Genomic DNA, 20671 nt, shown 5'->3' on the forward strand with positions numbered 1-20671 from the left:
AGCGCCAGAGGCCTGCTGGAGGCAGGTAGGAAGAGAGCTGTGTTAGCGCCAGAGCCCTGCTAGAGGCAGGTAGGAAGAGAGCTGTGTTAGCGCCGGAGCCCTGCTGGAGGCAGGTAGGAAGAGAGCTGTGTTAGCGCCGGAGCCCTGCTGGAGGCAGGTAGGAAGAGAGCTGTGTTAGCGCCAGAGGCCTGCTGGAGGCAGGTAGGAAGAGAGCTGTGTTAGCGCCGGAGCCCTGCTGGAGGCAGGTAGGAAGAGAGCTGTGTTAGTGCCGGAGCCCTGCTGGAGGCAGGTAGGAAGAGAGCTGTGTTAGTGCCGGAGCCCTGCTGGAGGCAGGTAGGAAGAGAGCTGTGTTAGCGCCAGAGGCCTGCTGGAGGCAGGTAGGAAGAGAGCTGTGTTAGCGCCGGAGCCCTGCTGGAGGCAGGTAGGAAGAGAGCTGTGTTAGCGCCGGAGCCCTGCTGGAGGCAGGTAGGAAGAGAGCTGTGTTAGCGCCGGAGCCCTGCTGGAGGCAAGTAGGAAGAGAGCTGTGTTAGTGCCGGAGCCCTGCTGGAGGCAGGTAGGAAGAGAGCTGTGTTAGTGCCGGAGCCCTGCTGGAGGCAGGTAAGAAGAGAGCTGTGTTAGCGCCGGAGCCCTGCTGGAGGCAGGTAGGAAGAGAGCTGTGTTAGCGCCGGAGCCCTGCTGGAGGCAGGTAGGAAGAGAGCTGTGTTAGCGCCGGAGCCCTGCTGGAGGCAGGTAGGAAGAGAGCTGTGTTAGCGCCAGAGCCCTGCTGGAGGCAGGTAGGAAGAGATCTGTGTTAGCGCCGGAGCCCTGCTGGAGGCAGGTAGGAAGAGAGCTGTGTTAGCGCCGGAGCCCTGCTGGAGGCAGGTAGGAAGAGAGCTGTGTTAGCGCCGGAGCCCTGCTGGAGGCAGGTAGGAAGAGAGCTGTGTTAGCGCCAGAGGCCTGCTGGAGGCAGGTAGGAAGAGAGCTGTGTTAGCGCCGGAGCCCTGCTGGAGGCAGGTAGGAAGAGAGCTGTGTTAGTGCCGGAGCCCTGCTGGAGGCAGGTAGGAAGAGAGCTGTGTTAGCGCCAGAGGCCTGCTGGAGGCAGGTAGGAAGAGAGCTGTGTTAGTGCCGGAGCCCTGCTGGAGGCAGGTAGGAAGAGAGCTGTGTTAGCGCCAGAGGCCTGGTTCTCACCTGCAATGATGCAGCCTGTTTCTCCACACCGGGACAGGACCCAACATGAGGGAACACCTGGCTTATAGAGCACAGAGGAGAAATGAGGCCAAACCTAAACCTACCACCATGCTCTCACTCTGTCCTACACAGAACACCTCACCTGATCTGCAAAAACCACATTGAGCCTCAGCAGAGATGCTACACAAATTAGCCTAAGCTCTGTGGCAATTTCTACATTTCCAGCAACCGCAGGCGATTAACAACCTACTCCAAAGGAAACCTGCTTAAACATTGCCCTGAAGTCGTTGACTACTGAGAGAGCCAGAGAGGAAGAGAGAGTGATAGTGTGTGTGTGTGGAGGGGGGGGGGGGGGCAAAAAAAGAGAGTAGCTGCAAAGAACACTGGCACCTGACAACTAAATAATGAAAGAATTCAGTCTTTGAGCTCCCAGCCCAACGCTCACCTCTGGCTGACCTGGTGAATGTGTCCAGGCTGTGTTCAGTTCCTCTGCTGCTTCACACTGCTTCACACAGCAACACTTCACTGCTATTTGTTTATGCCTGCATTCAACAAGAAGGCCAGTTTGTCCTGTCCGGTATGAAAAAGATGGAAGGGAAAAAAAGCTGCCTTTTCTTACCCAAGTATGAAATGACAGAGAGATAAACTGATACTAAGTCATTCTACCACGGGAGGATTAACTCATCATTAGATGCAGTAGCACGTCAGAGGCTGTGTTTTGTTTTCACATGCCATCTACAAATAGGCCACAGTTCTCTGCTGCTGTACACATCATTATGAATCCTATCACACAGCCATATGAAGCTAGGATCTGATCAGCCGTATGAAGCTAGGATCTGATTAAAGTATGAAGCTAGGATCTGATCAGCCGTATGAAGCTAGGATCTGATCAGCCGTATGAAGCTAGGATCTGATCAGCCGTATGAAGCTAGGATCTGATCGGCCTTATGAAGCTAGGATCTGATCAGCCTTATGAAGCTAGGATCTGATTAAAGTATGAAGCTAGGATCTGATCAGCCGTATGAAGCTAGGATCTGATCAGCCTTATGAAGCTAGGATCTGATCAGCCGCATGAAGCTAGGATCTGATCAGCCGTATGAAGCTAGGATCTGATTAAAGTATGAAGCTAGGATCTGATCAGCCGTATGAAGCTAGGATCTGATCAGCCGTATGAAGCTAGGATCTGATCAGCCGTATGAAGCTAGGATCTGATCAGCCGTATGAAGCTAGGATCTGATCAGCCGTATGAATCTTATCACACAGCCGTATGAAGCTAGGATCTGATCAGCTGTATGAAGCTAGGATCTGATCAGCAGTATGAAGCTAGGATCTGATCAGCCGCATGAAGCTAGGATCTGATCAGCCGTATGAAGCTAGGATCTGATCAGCCGTATGAAGCTAGGATCTGATCAGCCGTATGAAGCTAGGATCTGATTAAAGTATGAAGCTAGGATCTGATTAAAGTATGAAGCTAGGATCTGATCAGCCGTATGAAGCTAGGATCTGATCAGCCGTATGAAGCTAGGATCTGATCAGCCGTATGAAGCTAGGATCTGATCAGCCGTATGAATCTTATCACACAGCCGTATGAAGCTAGGATCTGATCAGCCGTATGAAGCTAGGATCTGATTAAAGTATGAAGCTAGGATCTGATTAAAGTATGAAGCTAGGATCTGATTAAAGTATGAAGCTAGGATCTGATTAAAGTATGAAGCTAGGATCTGATCAGTCGTATGAAGCTAGGATCTGATCAGCCGTATGAAGCTAGGATCTGATTAAAGTATGAAGCTAGGATCTGATTAAAGTATGAAGCTAGGATCTGATTAAAGTATGAAGCTAGGATCTGATTAAAGTATGAAGCTAGGATCTGATCAGTCGTATGAAGCTAGGATCTGATCAGCCGTATGAAGCTAGGATCTGATCAGCCGTATGAAGCTAGGATCTGATCAGCCGTATGAAGCTAGGATCTGATCAGCCGTATGAAGCTAGGATCTGATCAGCCGTATGAATCTTATCACACAGCCGTATGAAGCTAGGATCTGATCAGCTGTATGAAGCTAGGATCTGATCAGCCGTATGAAGCTAGGATCTGATCAGCCGTATGAAGCTAGGATCTGATCAGCCGTATGAAGCTAGGATCTGATCAGCCGTATGAAGCTAGGATCTGATCAGCCGTATGAAGCTAGGATCTGATCAGCCGTATGAAGCTAGGATCTGATCAGCCGTATGAAGCTAGGATCTGATCAGCCGCATGAAGCTAGGATCTGATCAGCCGTATGAAGCTAGGATCTGATCAGCCGTATGAAGCTAGGATCTGATCAGCCGTATGAAGCTAGGATCTGATTAAAGTATGAAGCTAGGATCTGATTAAAGTATGAAGCTAGGATCTGATCAGCCGTATGAAGCTAGGATCTGATCAGCCGTATGAAGCTAGGATCTGATCAGCCGTATGAAGCTAGGATCTGATCAGCCGTATGAATCTTATCACACAGCCGTATGAAGCTAGGATCTGATCAGCCGTATGAAGCTAGGATCTGATTAAAGTATGAAGCTAGGATCTGATTAAAGTATGAAGCTAGGATCTGATTAAAGTATGAAGCTAGGATCTGATTAAAGTATGAAGCTAGGATCTGATCAGTCGTATGAAGCTAGGATCTGATCAGCCGTATGAAGCTAGGATCTGATCAGCCGTATGAAGCTAGGATCTGATCAGCCGTATGAAGCTAGGATCTGATCAGCCGTATGAAGCTAGGATCTGATCAGCCGTATGAATCTTATCACACAGCCGTATGAAGCTAGGATCTGATCAGCTGTATGAAGCTAGGATCTGATCAGCCGTATGAAGCTAGGATCTGATCAGCCGTATGAAGCTAGGATCTGATCAGCCGTATGAAGCTAGGATCTGATCAGCCGTATGAAGCTAGGATCTGATCAGCCGTATGAAGCTAGGATCTGATCAGCCGTATGAAGCTAGGATCTGATCAGCCGTATGAAGCTAGGATCTGATCAGCCGTATGAAGCTAGGATCTGATCAGCCGTATGAAGCTAGGATCTGATCAGCCGTATGAAGCTAGGATCTGATCAGCCGTATGAAGCTAGGATCTGATCAGCTGTATGAAGCTAGGATCTGATTAAAGTATGAAGCTAGGATCTGATCAGCTGTATGAAGCTAGGATCTGATCAGCCGTATGAAGCTAGGATCTGATCAGCCGTATGAAGCTAGGATCTGATCAGCCGTATGAAGCTAGGATCTGATCAGCCTTATGCAGTGACCAGACGGGCTACGTGACGTCACAAAGCCAGGGTCACCAGTCTGTCACGGCCGTCTACCCTGGCGTCGGTCCCCCGAGGCCCCCAACCCCCTTACCTCGGCCCCCAACCCCCCTCTAGACTCAAGCCCCAAACCCCCAGCACAGCACAGCCCCGTGCCGAGGTAAGTGAACCTGCAAATGAAAACCAAACAGTCATGGGAGTGAGGGATGATGCGTGTTGAATATGAAAAGGCCAGGAGGACACTGTCGTCTGCCACCACCATGCCAGACACCGGCCACAATACAGTGACCAGAGCGTGGCTAGCCAAAACACACAGAAGGGGTGGGGAGAGGCAGACGGTCTGCCATTAACTTCACTAGGGTTTGTGTGTGTGTGTGTGTGTGTGTGTGTGTGTGTGTGTGTGTGTGTGTGTGTGTGTGTGTGTGTGTGTGTGTGTGTGTGTGTGCGTGCGTGCGTGTCTCCTCCTCCTCAAGCCAAACACAAACACACACAGCTCCAGTACTGGGTGCTACTGTGTGGGAGTCTGCATCTCTTTAATCAATTTATTATGAGGCTCCGAGGTCCTTGTGTTTGTTCATTTAACACAGGGAAAATGGCCAAGTAGCATTTGTTTTAGGTATAGTGAGACAGAGAGAGAGAGAGAGAGAGAGAGAGAGAGAGACAGAGAGAGACAGAGAGAGAGAGAGAGAGAGAGAGAGAGAGAGAGAGAGAGAGAGAGAGAGAGAGAGAGAGAGAGAGAGAGAGACAGACAGAGAGAGAGAGCGAGAGAGAGAGAGGGACAGAGAGCGAGACAGAGACAGAGAGAGACAGAGAGAGACAGAGAGAGAGAGTGACAGAGAGAGAGAGAGAGAGAGAGAGAGAGAGAGAGAGAGAGATGGAGCGAGGGATGGTGGGGAGGAGGAGAAGTGGAGTGGGGACACATACAGGACAGACGCCCTTCATCTGACAGTGGATGTGTAATAATGTGGCTTTGAGGAAGTGTTGATTTAATTGCAGCCTAGTGCAACGCTTCATACAGTCTGTAGGACACCTGGCATAAACAGGTTCCACCCAGGAGAGAGGGGGGAGGACAGGGGCAATTAAACCCCCCAGCCAATCAGATGGCTCTCTTGACATCTCCTGTTTGACATCTAAATGCTCATTTGATGAGAGGAGACAGACACAGACAGCGTATTTCTCCTTTTTAATTATAATGTCTGCAAGAGGACAATGTGATATAAACAATCATCAATTCCAGCACCATACGTGGAAGCCTTAGCATAATGAGGCCCCACCCTAAATAATGATATTACTGTGTGTCTCCTTATACCACTATCCCCATAGCTATTACCATTACTGACAAAACAACATCACATAAAATAACAAAACCCTGAAGAAAAACTGATCATGTTGTCTCATTGTGTATAAATATAGTATATCTCATCATAAATGAATAACAAGGTGGCAGAGAAAATGTATAATGCAACAACAGCATTATGAACAAGTCCATGTAAAAATGTCATTTTGAAACTAAAATGGAATCATTTCCTTTCCTCTGTGGTTGTGTTAATAGAGACCTCTAAAAAGGCACCAAAATGGCTGCAGCACTCGGGACAGATCTGATGTCTGAACACACATTCAGAGAGGGGGGCAGACATTGGCCTTGACATTTTCACACACACACACAGACACACACACAGACACAGACACAGACACAGACACACACACACACACACACACACACACACACACACACACACACACACACACACACACACACACACACACACACACACACACACACACACACACACACACACACACACAGTACACAGTACACAGTACAGCACTAACCCAACACAGTAGCTAAATAGATAGCTGACGTTTCAACTGAACACAATGCTATAGCATTACCTTTATGCTCATGAAATACAAGCAGGGCCATTGCATTGAAATGACTTTAATGACCAATGTAAATATGCAGCACATATGCTGAATGTCTCTAGATATTAAAACAATTATTTCATGACAATAGCTGTAAATGCTTCCGTGCTTACATTCACTGAATGTTTCTACTTGGATCAAAATAACACAACACATATTTATATTAGGAACCTGTGTAATGTCTCTCACAATGAGCAGGCTAATATAATGACTGACAGAACAGGAAAATAAAAAGTACCACAGTCAACTAATGCGTAGAAGTATCAGCTACATGCATTTCAAGCATCAGTGTGACACAATAAAAAACTTATCAAAAATATATCATTTATATTTTACTCGTTAGCGCTCGCTAAACTAGAAAACAAAAATTGCACTAAATAATAAGCTGGTCTGAGAATGCTAGAGGAAAAAAGGTAGTTAGCAACGTGTGTGTGTGTGAGCGTGAACGCGGTGAAAGCCCGGTGGACGGCTGCCATCAGAGGGCTAGGGAGGCTGCAGCACTTAGAGGCCATTTTATTGCTTTGCTGTGGTCAAGTGAGGTGCACCGAGCTCAATTCCACCGCAACAATGGCAAAGAGGGCCGCAGAGACAAAGGGGGCTATCCCCACTTCTTAACCCCTTCACTGCTGCCCGACGGCCCCCTGAACAGGGGGATAACAACAACCGACCACCTCCCGGGAACCCGGAGAGAATGGCAATATTACATAAATACTACACTGGCCACAATGGCTGTCAAATGCATGCATACACACACACACTGCGTCTCATCACGTGCATAGCGTACTCTAAGCCCAGGAGGTGAGATGCTAGGGATGTGAATAGCTCGGGAGCAGTCGTCGTTTCCTGAGCGTCAGACAAAAATAGTAGATGCTAGAGTCCTATCAGGCCTACCGTTGAGAGCAGGCCTCACACTCCAGGAGACTGGAGGTTAGGGAGCATAGCTGCTACCACCTCTCTCTCTCTCTCCATCCGTTGCTCTCCGTCCATTCTCTATTTCTCTATCCGTCTCTCTCTCTCTCTGCCCCATGGGGGATCTGGACAGGCTGCCACATTTGCAAGTGAATCACGCTTTTTGTTAGAGTTTTTTTTTTTTACACAGAAAAAGAGAAAGAGGGTGAGTGAAGGAGAGGGGGGCACCTCCAATCCCTACTTTCTTTTGTTCTCTCTCTAATCCTGAGGAGGATAAGCTGTGAGGTACACAGAGAGGAAGTGCAATGGGCCTGCTGGGGTCCAACACATCCCCACGACGCATTCCTGAAGCCCAGCCTAACCTAGACCCGGCCCAGCCATGAGACTGAGACTGGGACTTGGATAGCCCCACACGGCCACCACTATTATAGCCACTGAATCATAGTACTAACTGACTGTAAACACACAGCACTGCTAGCCTCTCAAATTAACGCTACCTCCACCTGAAAATAAAAAATAATATCCAGCAGAAATTAATATTGAGTAAAAAACCTGTATTTGCTTAAAGAAATCCTACTGACATCTCAAATATAGAATCATAAACAAAACAAGACCGTACATGGATAATATCTTGGATGGATAACACCACCTGAACAAATACACTAACACCTTTAGGCAAATATATCTGGAATCTTCAAATTGTGTCATGTGAGTTAGACATGTGGAGCTAAGGGAGCAGTGTAATGGAGGCAGGGAGGGACTGTCTGACTGTCACTGGCTCTTTCTGTGTCCTCACTCCTCCCTGGCCGGCCCACTGACCGACAAACAGAGGCCATCGCTGCAGCTGACAGGCTTGCATGCTCATACACACACACACACACACACACACACACACACACACACACACACACACACACACACACACACACACACACACGCAGCCAAAGCAAATCCTGTTGCATCCTTGAGCTAACTAGCCATAAAACAGTGAGGTCAAAATAACATCTGCTGCGGATGGACGTCTGAACAGGATCACCTGACAGAACGACAGAAAAAATAATATTCCTACTGGAACCATTTACCATAATATTAATGAATTAATAATTATAATACTCTTTATTTAAGTTGATGGAAAATCGTATTTATGCCTTTGTATATGCTGTAAAAAAATATATATATTGTTATGAAATATTAAAATGATCAAATGAGCGTAGTCACATTAGAAAAAATAATATTGTATTAATGTTGCTTGTCTCTTAAAAAAATATGACAGAATTATGCAATTAATCCAAAAATATGTATTGATGAAATGTCATAACACATGGCCTTTCTGGAACCCGGTGTACACAGCACAGCACACACACACACACACACACACTTCTTCGCTGGGGAGTCTCACTCCGTGAATTTTTAACAGCAGCGTTTCAGTTACATAATACACATTTGACCAGGACTGACAATAACATATTACTGATAGACACGGCGTAACTAACACAACAATATGTGGACAGGCATCACTGCATTGAGCACAAGTATACGCAGAGGAAGAGGAAGAAGACGACAAAGAAAGAGAGGAGGATGAAAAGAGCGTGAGCGTGTCATCAGAGTCACAGGCCAGAAGGCTCCATGCATTGTTCCATGGTTCAGTGTGGGGAGAGAAAGGCGACCTCTGTCTGTGTGTCCACCATGTTTTATGCATTCTGTCCTTTGTGATGATAAGCGTCGAGGGTGGAATGCTGGTCTCCGGGGTCCAGGAGAGGAGTGGGCTGGGCTGGGCCTGGCCGGGTGTGTGGGGGTGGGGGTACTGCGGAGATCAATTGGGCAGCCCCTGGAGGGCTCCCTGTCGCCCGGGTACGTAGCTACGTAGGCTACATACGCACGCTGCACAGCCCGCCTGCACAGCGGGGAGATACAGCCAGCCGCTGCTGTCCTGAATATGAGACACGGCCTTAGTTACTATGTTACTGCTGTCCTGGCCTCCACTAGCTGCTAACCGGCTATGCTACTGCTGTCCTAGCCCCCACTAGCTGCTAACTTGCTATGCTACTGCTGTTCTTGCCTCCGCTAACTGGCTATGCTACTGCCGTCCTAGCCTCCACTAGCTGCTAACCTGCTATGCTACTGCTGTTCTCGCCTCCGCTAACCGGCTATGCTACTGCTGTCCAAGCCTCCGCTGCCGCTAACCTGCTATGCTACTACTTCTCCGGCACTCGTCTGCATCACATCACACAGCACTCGTGGACCAGTCCCTGCCAAAATACAACATCCTAGCAGCATGCCTTAACACTGCTTTACAACCATCACACATATACTGGGGGAAATGACAGGAGCTACCAGTGCTTCTGTTTGTAAGTGTGTGTTATTGTAATAAAAATGTAATAATCAGAAATGATTTCTACAAATCATATCCCTAACATTAACGTTAGAGTGTACAATAGCAACGGTATTTTCTAATGATTAGATTGCTAATTATGCTGATTGAGAAGAGTGTCTCATTTTAAAACATACACACACATACTTCCACACGTGTACGGCATAAAACATCTGTATTTGTTTTCAGAAAAGTATAAATCGCTCTCAATAACCATGTTTGCATTTGGATGCAAATCTGAGTGTAGCGTAATGCATTCTAATAGGAGCACCAGGTGTAACTCTCAATCCGCGCGTACCAGCCAGTATTTTTACGTAATGCTATATAAATGACAACGAGGCCGGGTGGCCAACGTGGAAGGCCATCTATAGCTGCTTAAACATGGATAATATAGTGAAATAGCGTATAGGAATTCTTACCTATAAATCCGTATCTAACCCTCTTCTCTCTCTAGCACATTAATCAGGTGAGGTGTGGGTTTTTTGGTTCCTCTCGTTCTCAAGTTCAGACATATTACCAAACAAAACATGTCTGCTTTGTTTTGTATTTTGAAGATATGTCAGCGATAATACCCAACAGCTCATGTGGTGTATATACACAGACAGCAGTAATATTCACAAGGGGGTCGTCGGCATTTTATAAGGATTACTCTGAAATTCTCTCAAATTGACGACATGACATTGCACACCTCCACCTAAAAAGGAATAACGACAGAAAAAGAGAGCAGACACACACATACAGTACACACACCTTCCCAGGTGTAAATCTACCCCACAATGATTTACAGAACGTTAACACAATAACATATCGTGAAACAGCAAAGCTCAGAAATTCCTGCCAAACTTCACTTCAAGAAGATAAAAGAATGACAGCAAGAACAAGAGCTCAAAAAGAGGACAGGGAACAGGGAGGGAAATGGACTGAAAATCGGTTCGCTGCTGGCATAGAGGAGATCTCGTGGCGTTTCAGGGCTGCTGGGAGCAGAAACCAGGTAGAGCACGCACACACACACACACACACACACACACACACACACACACACACACACACACACACACACACACACACACACACACACACACACACACACACACACCTAAGAATCACTGTCATCTCCTGGCCCCCACCCCATGTCCCACCCCCAGTCCCCTCCTTAATGACACGGCTGACACGTATGCCACTGGCCTGGGCTACGGGACAACTGGAAGAACAGGTCCTGGCTGTACAAGCTTGCATATTCAAAACCGTAATCTGTAATCTGAGCCACTGCTCCTGCTAAACTCATTTACACACAGCCCTACAGCAAATGGAGGGGGGAGACGCCTCTTTCTCTCTCCAGTGCTATCAATGGAAAACTAATCTACACAAACATATTCATATTTATACTATCCTCACCCTTACAGCAGTTCAACCAAGTGTAAAAGTAATTTCTCATAAGTACAATCACAAAACAAAATCTAAGATTGTGATAAATAAACAAAAATAATCTAAAATAATTAACTGGTTTAAATTAATGTAATAATAATACAAAAAATATTATTATTAATAATAATAATAATAGTTAATTGCTATAATTAATAATAAATCATTAGTGATGTAAATTATTTCAATATCAATGTATCAGGCATCATCGCTGGTAAAAAAATATATTTTTGGGAGGAAAAAATAAGCCTTTTTGGATTTGATTAGGCAACGTGATCAACGGTTGGTGAATATATTGTGTTAGTCCATGCGTTGGCTGCCCCTTAGCGGCCTGGCGCTGGCCCAAAGAGGGCTCTCTCTGACTAGGGACATGGCAAAGAGCTTCCCTAGGGGTGCTGCCAGCCCCCAAGAGCAAGGGAGAGAGGGAGGGAATGAGAGAAAGAGAGAGAGGGAGGAGGAAGGGGGCAGTAGATGACCAGGGTAACTGTCTCTCTGCCTCACGTTACCCTGTAACCAAGGCACCACTCAGCTCTTTATTTCATCACTACTAAACCCCTTATTTCCGTTCCCCTCCAATCACATACCCAAATAAGACCTGCACACTCAGTCTCAGACACACCAGTAATCAAATATGCTCATGGAACCGGACATAGGGAGATAACACAGGTAGTATCACAGGATAGACGAATAGGGCGTCACCTACAGACTATCACTGAAACAGGAACCTCAATCAAATACCTAACGTCACCAGACTACTGACTATTCACTGCTTATGATATTATAAACAAAGATCACGATAAAGAACAACATAACTGTGATATGAATGTCCTTACTCCTAGTATATTACTACTTGTAATAACAGTAATAATGTTGATAATAAACATCATACTAATAATGATGATAATTACAATTATGGAACATTTCACATTTTATCAACAGCATCAGTTAAATGTCCACATCATGCTCCCCGGCAGAATACATACCCTATCCTACACATAGAGTAATAGAACATTCTGCCAGATGTGCTGGCATTCATATACTGCAGGCTACGCGTTCTGTCCTATTATGTGTATCCTATGGTTTAACACCATTATCTAACTTTACATGGTGATAGTGAATAGTAAAGTACAACATTTAACTATGGGTAAAGACAAATTGCAAGTGTAAAAATGTACACCAAATATATTTTTATGTAAATATATCTATAAAATAAATATTGTTCTATGTCAATATAAATAAACTGTGTGACTCACAATGAAAGACCTTAAAACAAAATATAGTCTTGAGATAAAATGCAATAAAGTCCTTGTAAATAAATGTAATAAAAATATATATGCAAATTGAGGATCATGCTTTAAGTCCCCCTCCTTCCGTCTGTCAAGGATTAACGGAACTTAATTCTTTACAAAAACACAACCCTGGTCATTACTAATGAATTGGAAATCAAAGTTGAGTATTTACAATGATATTCAGTGTGCTGTAGCTATCTATCCTAAAAACATAGTTCCTTGTGACATCTACCCAACCCACGGTCCCCTTATTAAGCAGAATACACAGCATGGTCAGACAGATACAGTGGTTTACCAAATGCACATACTACACCTAATCATAATGTCTGCTATGTGATTCTAACAGAGTACAACACAAGGAAATCAAGAACCATCTTAAACCCCTATTAAACCATACCTGAGCTGGTAAATGCAGCTGACATGAATATTATACATTGGATAATTACTTTTCAAAAATATCAGAAGGCGTCAAAATAATCCTAATCTGTAGTACACATATTGTAGTTGCTTTTCAAATGTTTCTACCAAAGGTTTTGATATCAAATCCAGGAGTCTTCTAAGAGCAAGTGAGATGACCACGAGTAGCGTTGCTATTTGTTTTGTAAAGGAGGAGGACAGAGAGATCGAGAGAGGAGGGAGATGGGCGAGGGAAAGAGAGATGGCGAGAGGAGAGGGAGTCCTGGCACAGCACATGTACTATGCTATATTTCCTTTCCTATGTCACGCCTGTAGTTATTGCCCAACCTACGTCTACGGAACAGAGATACAGGAAAACAGACTTACAGGCCCAAAATCTACTGCTCCAAGTATCCCCCCCTGAAATACATAAATAATAATATAAGCAAAAAATAAAGAGGTATTATATTTTCTCTTGAAGTAAAAAAAAAATAAAAAATGTCTCCACTGCGCCTGCTAGAATATTTGTTTTCCCTCTCTCCCACTAGTATCCTCTGAGTCCTGGACATACTGCTGGTCTGAGTTATCTATGCGGGAGCTACTGGTCCCTCTAGTTGGGGCAAGTCTGAAAGGTGTTAGGATCTGTTTTCCTGCACTCTTCCCTGATTTATTCTCCATGGCCCATGGCTATCTGACCCCTTCTATCCCTCACCTCCTACCCCCTCCCTCGCTTCCTCTCCTTCTCTTTCTGTCCCTACTCTCTGTCTGAGTCTCCAAACCCCATTATAATACTTTTCTTCATCCTACTAGAAACCCATAGAAACATTTGTATAGTGTTTCTCTCCTGTTTACCAAACTAGACGCATGCTTTTTATTTATCTTGCACTTGCTGACCCCCACAATCTCAGTGTTATGCTTCGTGTGACCCCTCAACATACCCCCCCCCACCCCTCTCCTTTCCCCCAGTCTCACTCTCCCACTGCCTTCCCTCGTTGTTTGTGTAGGGTTTTTCCTTCTTATCTCTCTTGCACTCACTCGGTGACCCCTGCTCCCCTGTTTCTTGCCGTCTGACCCCCAGCCTTTCAACCTCCCCCTCTTTCTCCCCCAAACCAGCACATCCCTGCCTTGCCTTAGCTTGCAAAACGCTTTTCTTTTCCATCCCTCTGTCGCGAAAACTCGTCGGGCTGGCTCATTCTTTCACTCTTTCTTCGAGAGTCCTCCATTTCGTCCATGTGTTCTATGTTTTCTGTACTTTTTGGGCATCTTGGCGCTGCATTCTGGGTCTTAAACGTCGGGAGGTCAATAGCATTTCCGCTTTTTACTGTCTATCCGTCCGTCTCCTGGAAGGACTAGTTATATTCTCACTCAAACCTAAACGGTCCCAGCGTCGTGTTACTAGTCGATCTATTGCTTATCAATTCAAATCTGGCCTATGTTTAGATATTTCTTGTAAAATTCTCAAGTAATATTTTTTTCAAAACAATCCGTCGTGTATGATTAATATATTTATTCTGACAGTAATGCATCCAAAGTTGGTTTAGTTTCGCGTCTGGTTGTTTTAGGAAAGAAATCGTTAGGTTTCCTTTAGAAATCAGTAATAAGGTTGTTATTATTACGCAGGGAAGCAGGTTAGGTGATAGAATAACGTAATACATTAGCTTTTGAGTTTTCATTTATAATGTTTACTTTTTGTAGGCCTATCTAGTATAATGTTTGTTATTTGTTATGAAGGTAAGCTATAGCCAGTGGGAAGGAAATGTTACATTATTGCTCTTACTTATTCCATAAAAATCCATACGAGCTGTCATCTGTCTCGTCGGACAGCCAACCTATTCTGTAAATCCCTTTCTCTGCTCGCATCAGCATTCTATTCTCTCCATGCAACCCGCAGCTCAACTCTCTGCTTCGGCTATGGGCTCTCCCGTACCCGAGGTCTTACTGATCCGCTCTTGTCATGAAACACACTAGACTTACAAAACACACACACACACATAGGCCTACCGATCGATTTGCATGTGACTCCGTCAGGGAATCAGCTAGAATCGACTTTAACATCGCTTCAAAGAAGCAAACAGGAATGAAAAATAAAAGAAAATGATGGACAAAGTGGGGGGAGAGAAAAGTAGAGGAACTGAGATGTAAAGCGGGGCGGAGGGAAATACACATGTAAGAAACGAATCGGAAAGTGATAATGTTGCTTAATATAAAGGATTTTATCAACCCGTGATGGTGCTGAAAACAGCGGACCGATCAAGTGGTATATCTGTCAAAATAAGAATGCGGACGGTGTTTCTCTTTCGCGGGACATACACGGACCCACAAGCTGGACTAATGTGCTCCTTTCCTGGCTACGCTCATGTGCAGCTCCAGCTACACTCCGTAGGCTGAATGTAACCCTTTCACATCGTAATCGTCCTCAAAATGTGTTTCTTGACACCAATAACACTTCTCTATCTTTCCTGATTCCATCGAAAAGCACAAATGTGTTTTTAAATCCATGTTTTTTGTGGTCTACTTCTTGGAGAGGAATCGCTGTCTTGACCATTTCTTTTCTTCCAGTCATGAGGAGAACAAGGACGAACGCAGATGTAAACACAGGTAATGATACGAATAAAACCGAGAATAAACAAAACTACTTGCATGAATATAACTTGTGATCGCCTGTCATTTCTCAGAATGTGAGAATAGTGAAGATCGGTGCGTATCTGGATAATAGGAGAAATCTTCGGTTAGCCCACTACTAAAAGTGAAAAGAATCGAATCGTAGAAACATCGAGAGAGGAAAAGAGAGAAACGGCAAAGTTGTAACTTACAATTTTTCGCTGCCGCTTTGTGATCCTTGCTTTTTAATCCAGTATTGAGACGATTCGGCTAAAGATCCCATCAAGGCAGTCCCTTTTGGTCAGTTTGCGTTTAGGATGGCAAAAGAAAGATCATTGTTGTTGCGGAGTGTAAAAAAACGAAGTATTAGTTGTATAGGGCAATATAAAAATAATTTGGATGCAAAGCAGGCGATGAGTCTTGTGTTAGAGGGAGCGAGGAAGAGGTGAAAGTGAGATCTGATGATTGAAAAGAAAAAAACTCTTTGGATCTTTATTCCTGCTAATTAGTTTCCTGCAAAAAATGGCTGTGATTAATTCAGTGCGCATGTGCTTCATTACACAGGCACGACGGGAAGGGCTAATTAGCCACCTTCTGGATCAATAAGATTCAGCAAAGGAGAGAGCTAGGGAGAGAGAGAGGGAGGGAGGGAGAAAGAGGAGGGAGGGAGGGATGGATGGATAGATGGAAGAAGAAAAGAGGAAAGTAATGATCAGGAATTGAAAATATGGAATTAAGTACAGCGGAAAGTAAGAGTTTGATTAGAAGGAAGACAGTGAAAGTTAATACTGGAATAGACGCCACAGCCGCAGCAAACCACGCAATACCCCGCGCTTCGCTGCATTTTGTCCGTTCTTTTTAGTTTTTTAACTTTAGGCTATATCGCATTTATATTTCTTATTATTAACATATTTATGTTAAAACACAGTAAAGGCCTATATTCATTTATTACATTTTCCTATATTGGCACTTGTGTTAGTAGTGAGACTAGATGCAATCTGAGACAGCAGTGCTGACTGCTGGAGTTTGAGATACTTTTAAAATGTATTTATACAACTTATAGACACGAGTCAATATTTTTATGATAGGCTACAGTTGGACAGTACTGGAAAACAAGCAACCAAGACATAAAGCATTATGCATAAGGAAACTTTGACAATATATGCACATTGTAAGCGACTGAATAACACCTATGACAATACTAATTAACCATTTATTTACATATTTGCAAACGTAATTCGCTATTTAAACATGATCCGTGCATTTTAAGCACAAAACGAGACGCAATGGCTCTCTTTGAATGCCTTAGAGATGCAAAAGCTTGTAACACTACTTCTAATGATGTGCAAAGTTTAAAAAGGCTTATTCCACACTATCAAGTGTAGGAATCACTACTTGTATATGTCTACACATATATCATTTGAGCTAAGATGCACCTGATAAGTCTGCCTTAGCCTCACTGTGAGTCAGACCGATACGTTCTGTAACTGTAGTTTTATGCATGTGTAATAACCGACTTCTGGATACAAACATAACTCCGTTTCGTGAGAATGTGGAATCCTTCAATGAAAAACGGGGATTTGTCTCGATTAAATATGCTTTGTCCCAGGATAGTAGTGAGAGGGAGATAGTGAGATGAGAGACCAGGGTAGTAGTGAGAGTGAGATAGGGAGATGAGAGACCTGAGGGGATTGAAGACTACAAAGTCTACTGTCAGTGTAAAACAATAGTTTACAAAACTAAATCAATTTGGTGATATGTTACAATACCTCGACAGCATATCGGCGATGTATTTAAAATAGTTACAGAATTGAAATTGAAGTTGTGAAAAGCATAGACTCCAACTTCCTGTGTGTGTATATGGTATGGATATGACCCACGTCCAGTCCACTAGTTTTGAGTAGCTAGCCTCTGTGTGTGATATTGGCCACGAAGCTAACGCACTGAATTCTGCATTTTATGATGTTTATATGTGTTTGAGTAGGCCTATGTATAGAAGATGTATACAACAAACACTCAAGCAGCAGAGGCTACTGACAGTAAGAAATGCATTGTGGGATTTTGCATTGCATGATTCTCATATCTAATATTCCTATGCAGGTCAATACAGGTAGAATATATTGGATTGAATTCAGTCATAATCAATAACATTTCCTAAGTGTCCTAATCCTATACTTTGTAGGCCTACTGATTTTCACCTGTTATTACAAATTATAACAATGTATCTAATCATCTCACTGCGCTTGATATTTCACTTCTAAGTGGTTTTTGTGAATGACTTACTTATAGTGGTTAAATGTTTAACTATGAGTGTATGGTTTCAATCAAACAGTTATCTGAAAACAAGCATAATTGGCATTACTCAAGTCATATCTGTGCATTTAGAAATTATTCCTGATAAATGGAGAAACTTCCAAACGACTGCGTTCAAAGAGGTGACAGTTGATCAATACTAACAACTGTAGTATAGATCGGTGAGGTTATCCACAGGTTTGCCTTTTTCCCCTTCACTTTCCCCCTAAAACATTTCGCCTCTTATAGAGATGGTCACTTACCACGTTTGGTTTCCCCCACGTGGAAATATTGTATTCTAGAAATCAACCTTTGAGCTTGTCCCATTGCCTTTTGTCATGATAATTCTATTGTTGATTTTCTTTAAAGAAATTGACAATCCCTCACTTTCAGTATGCACACTTTCTGTTCTGTTTTAACAGCTCCAAGCCGCCCTGATCCGCACAAATAAAACTAACCCGCTTAATTTCATTGATTAGGCTACATAATGTTTATTGGAGTAACATGAATCTGAGTCAGTCTATTTTTTGATGACGAAGTGCACGTTTAAGTTGATATAATATGTAGATTGTACAAAACACATAGGCCTATCTTATTTTTCTCCTTGACGTAATTTCTGAGATTCCAAACGCAGCTGTAATTCTAGTTTTAGGCTACTTCGATTATTTTATACGAGAATAAACACACTTAAATGTAACCTTAACTAAGAGTAATCTTAAATGAGAAGGTAATGTCTATATTTTAGCGTCTATATTTTTCTTCATGATATTAAGCTAACATATAGCCTACTTAAACGGCCACACACATGTAAGTTATTTTATAATGAACACACAATACTATTTAGATTCAAATAAGGCACGTCAAAAATAAAAATCGATGTTTTAGTCTGAATGCTCATGTTGCATGCCTATTAAAATCTTCATTTGTCTTGCTCTGAAGTAGGGTGAACCTTAGAGATGACAATCAAAATGGGGAGCCTCATGTTCAATGTGAGCTCGTGCAGGTATGTCAGATCTCAGAGCCATCTACTTATTTGGGAAAAATCCTTACTTTGCACTCCACAGCTGAGCACTGCTTGACTATTAGGACCAAAAAGAGAAAACGCCTGATGCAAACAATAGCGTGTGTGTGTGTGTGTGTGTGTGTGTGCCTCTCTGTGTGTGTGTGTATGTGCGTGCGTGCATGCATGCGTGTGCCTAAGCCAATATTTGCAATGTTACAAGATTTTGCACCCATATAAAAGCATATTTGAGGCCACATATTTGATAGACCAATCGGAATGTATCGATACAGAATCTTAGCACGGAGGCCTACTTTGCATGTTACCTGTACCAAAACCATAATGACCAAGTGTGCCAAACTGAGATGCTGATTTAGCTGTGTGAGAGGCAGACTGAAAGGATTTGCGATGTGTCTACTCTCTCGGGAAAGGGAGATTGTAAAAATGAATGGGTAGAAAATAGAGTGCGAGAGGAGTTCGAGAGCCAGTGAGCTAATAAAGAGCCTTGTGTGATTGGGGCTGGTGAGAGACATAGCCTATCAGAGCCAGTCTATCGCTCTAGCAAGCCGAACAATGACAATCTTAGTTTACAGTTTATGTTTAACTAACAAGCATTAATACCGTATATATCTGACTCGTTAGGATAACTCACGTTTCTGAATATACAGACCAATTAGTACGAGTCCCGAAAAAAATGTGACAGGCTCACGAGCTTTTGTGTTAGGTGAATTACGATAACTGTCCACGTGCTAACCTCAATAGGCCTACATCGGTGAATGGTTTAGCAAATTCACCACAACCTGTATGACAGCCCGTGGAATGCTCACTCCATTATTTGGGTCGCATTAAAATACTTGACCATCACAGAGCTGCAGGAAACAAAACAATATATTTAAACACTAATGTATGGACCCTTAATATTGTGTAACATGGTTATAGTTTGGAATAATATGTTGCTATTCTACATTTACTGACGTTAAGTGATTGTATTCATTTCTATTTCAGAATATGCATGGGTAGGCCTACTGTATGTGTGTGTGTGTGTGTGTGTGTGTGTTACTTTATCTTAACCTCATGCACCGCGCGTGCCATCCCAGGATAACAAAGCACAAAAGGGAGCACAGAGGAAATGAGAGCGGGGTGAAAGCGTTTACAGATAAAAGCTGCTGTCTGGAATAGCTCTGTAACTTTATAAAGGGATAATGAACATTTTAGTCCGGAGGATTTGGGGATTTGGGCTATTATATGAACATATGAGGCACGCAAGTCCAGGTTTCCAATATTTAGGTAAATAGAAGAGAAGAGGGCATAGCACATTCCGCAACACTTAAACAGTTTTCCAAGAAAACGTTCATCTTATAACATTATTTTCACCTCACCACTGAATGACACTAACATGCTGGAATAAACAAACATGCTGGAATAAACGAGTATGATTAACAGATTAAATAAATTGTCAAAGGAAAAATGTCACCTTTGTATAAATGTGCATTTGAAAATGTGGAGAGGCAAAGTTAAATGCTGTTGCATATGTTCCTTCTAAGACAAACGGACTATTCTTCAAGGGTTTAGTCAGTAAGCAGCAACGTGCTTTTGTCCGGCCCTGCTGCGCCTGGGATGGATGGGGCATTGCATGCTACCAGGTGCAATGGGAGCGCCCTCTTATGTTCACTCTGACCACGGGGATCAAGGAGCACATGAACCTGCCTCACCAGAGTCATGTGCCTCTCAGAAAGATAATCATCCCCGGTGCCCACCTGTGCGCCACCGCGCCAGCCCATGCTATCAGACTGCGATAGTGTCTTTAGCAATTTACATATGGGCAACATGCAAATCACCAGATACAGTCCACCGCCCAAAGGAGATGTGCAAAGAACAAGACCCATACAGGCTACTCTAGATGTGTTAGTTTAAATAAACAATATAGCTCATTCATCAGTGTTTACTGTATCTAAAGCCATCTCTGCAGTGTATTTCCATACGAGTATTCAGTGGTGGGCAAAAATATTTTTGAGAAAAAATAAATGA

The 20671-nt window shown here is 43.6% G+C and overlaps 1 protein-coding gene across 2 annotated transcripts in view; it reads right to left on the reverse strand.

The window, feature by feature from the left end:
- The window catches only part of LOC110506519 (zinc finger homeobox protein 3-like), a 193545-nt gene extending 174962 nt beyond the window's left edge, over window positions 1-18583 (reverse strand). For both annotated transcript variants that reach the window (XM_090222314.1, XM_021586186.3), the window contains exon 1: window positions 15564-18583. The gene's annotated coding sequence lies outside the window, so the exon portion shown is untranslated. The remainder of the gene's footprint in view (window positions 1-15563) is intronic.
- Between the last annotated feature and the right edge of the window lie 2088 nt (window positions 18584-20671).

The sequence above is a fragment of the Oncorhynchus mykiss genome, chromosome 26, assembly GCF_057628025.1.
Source record: "Oncorhynchus mykiss isolate SJ-2025 chromosome 26, ASM5762802v1, whole genome shotgun sequence".
In the NCBI taxonomy this organism is placed as follows: Eukaryota; Metazoa; Chordata; class Actinopteri; order Salmoniformes; family Salmonidae; genus Oncorhynchus; species Oncorhynchus mykiss.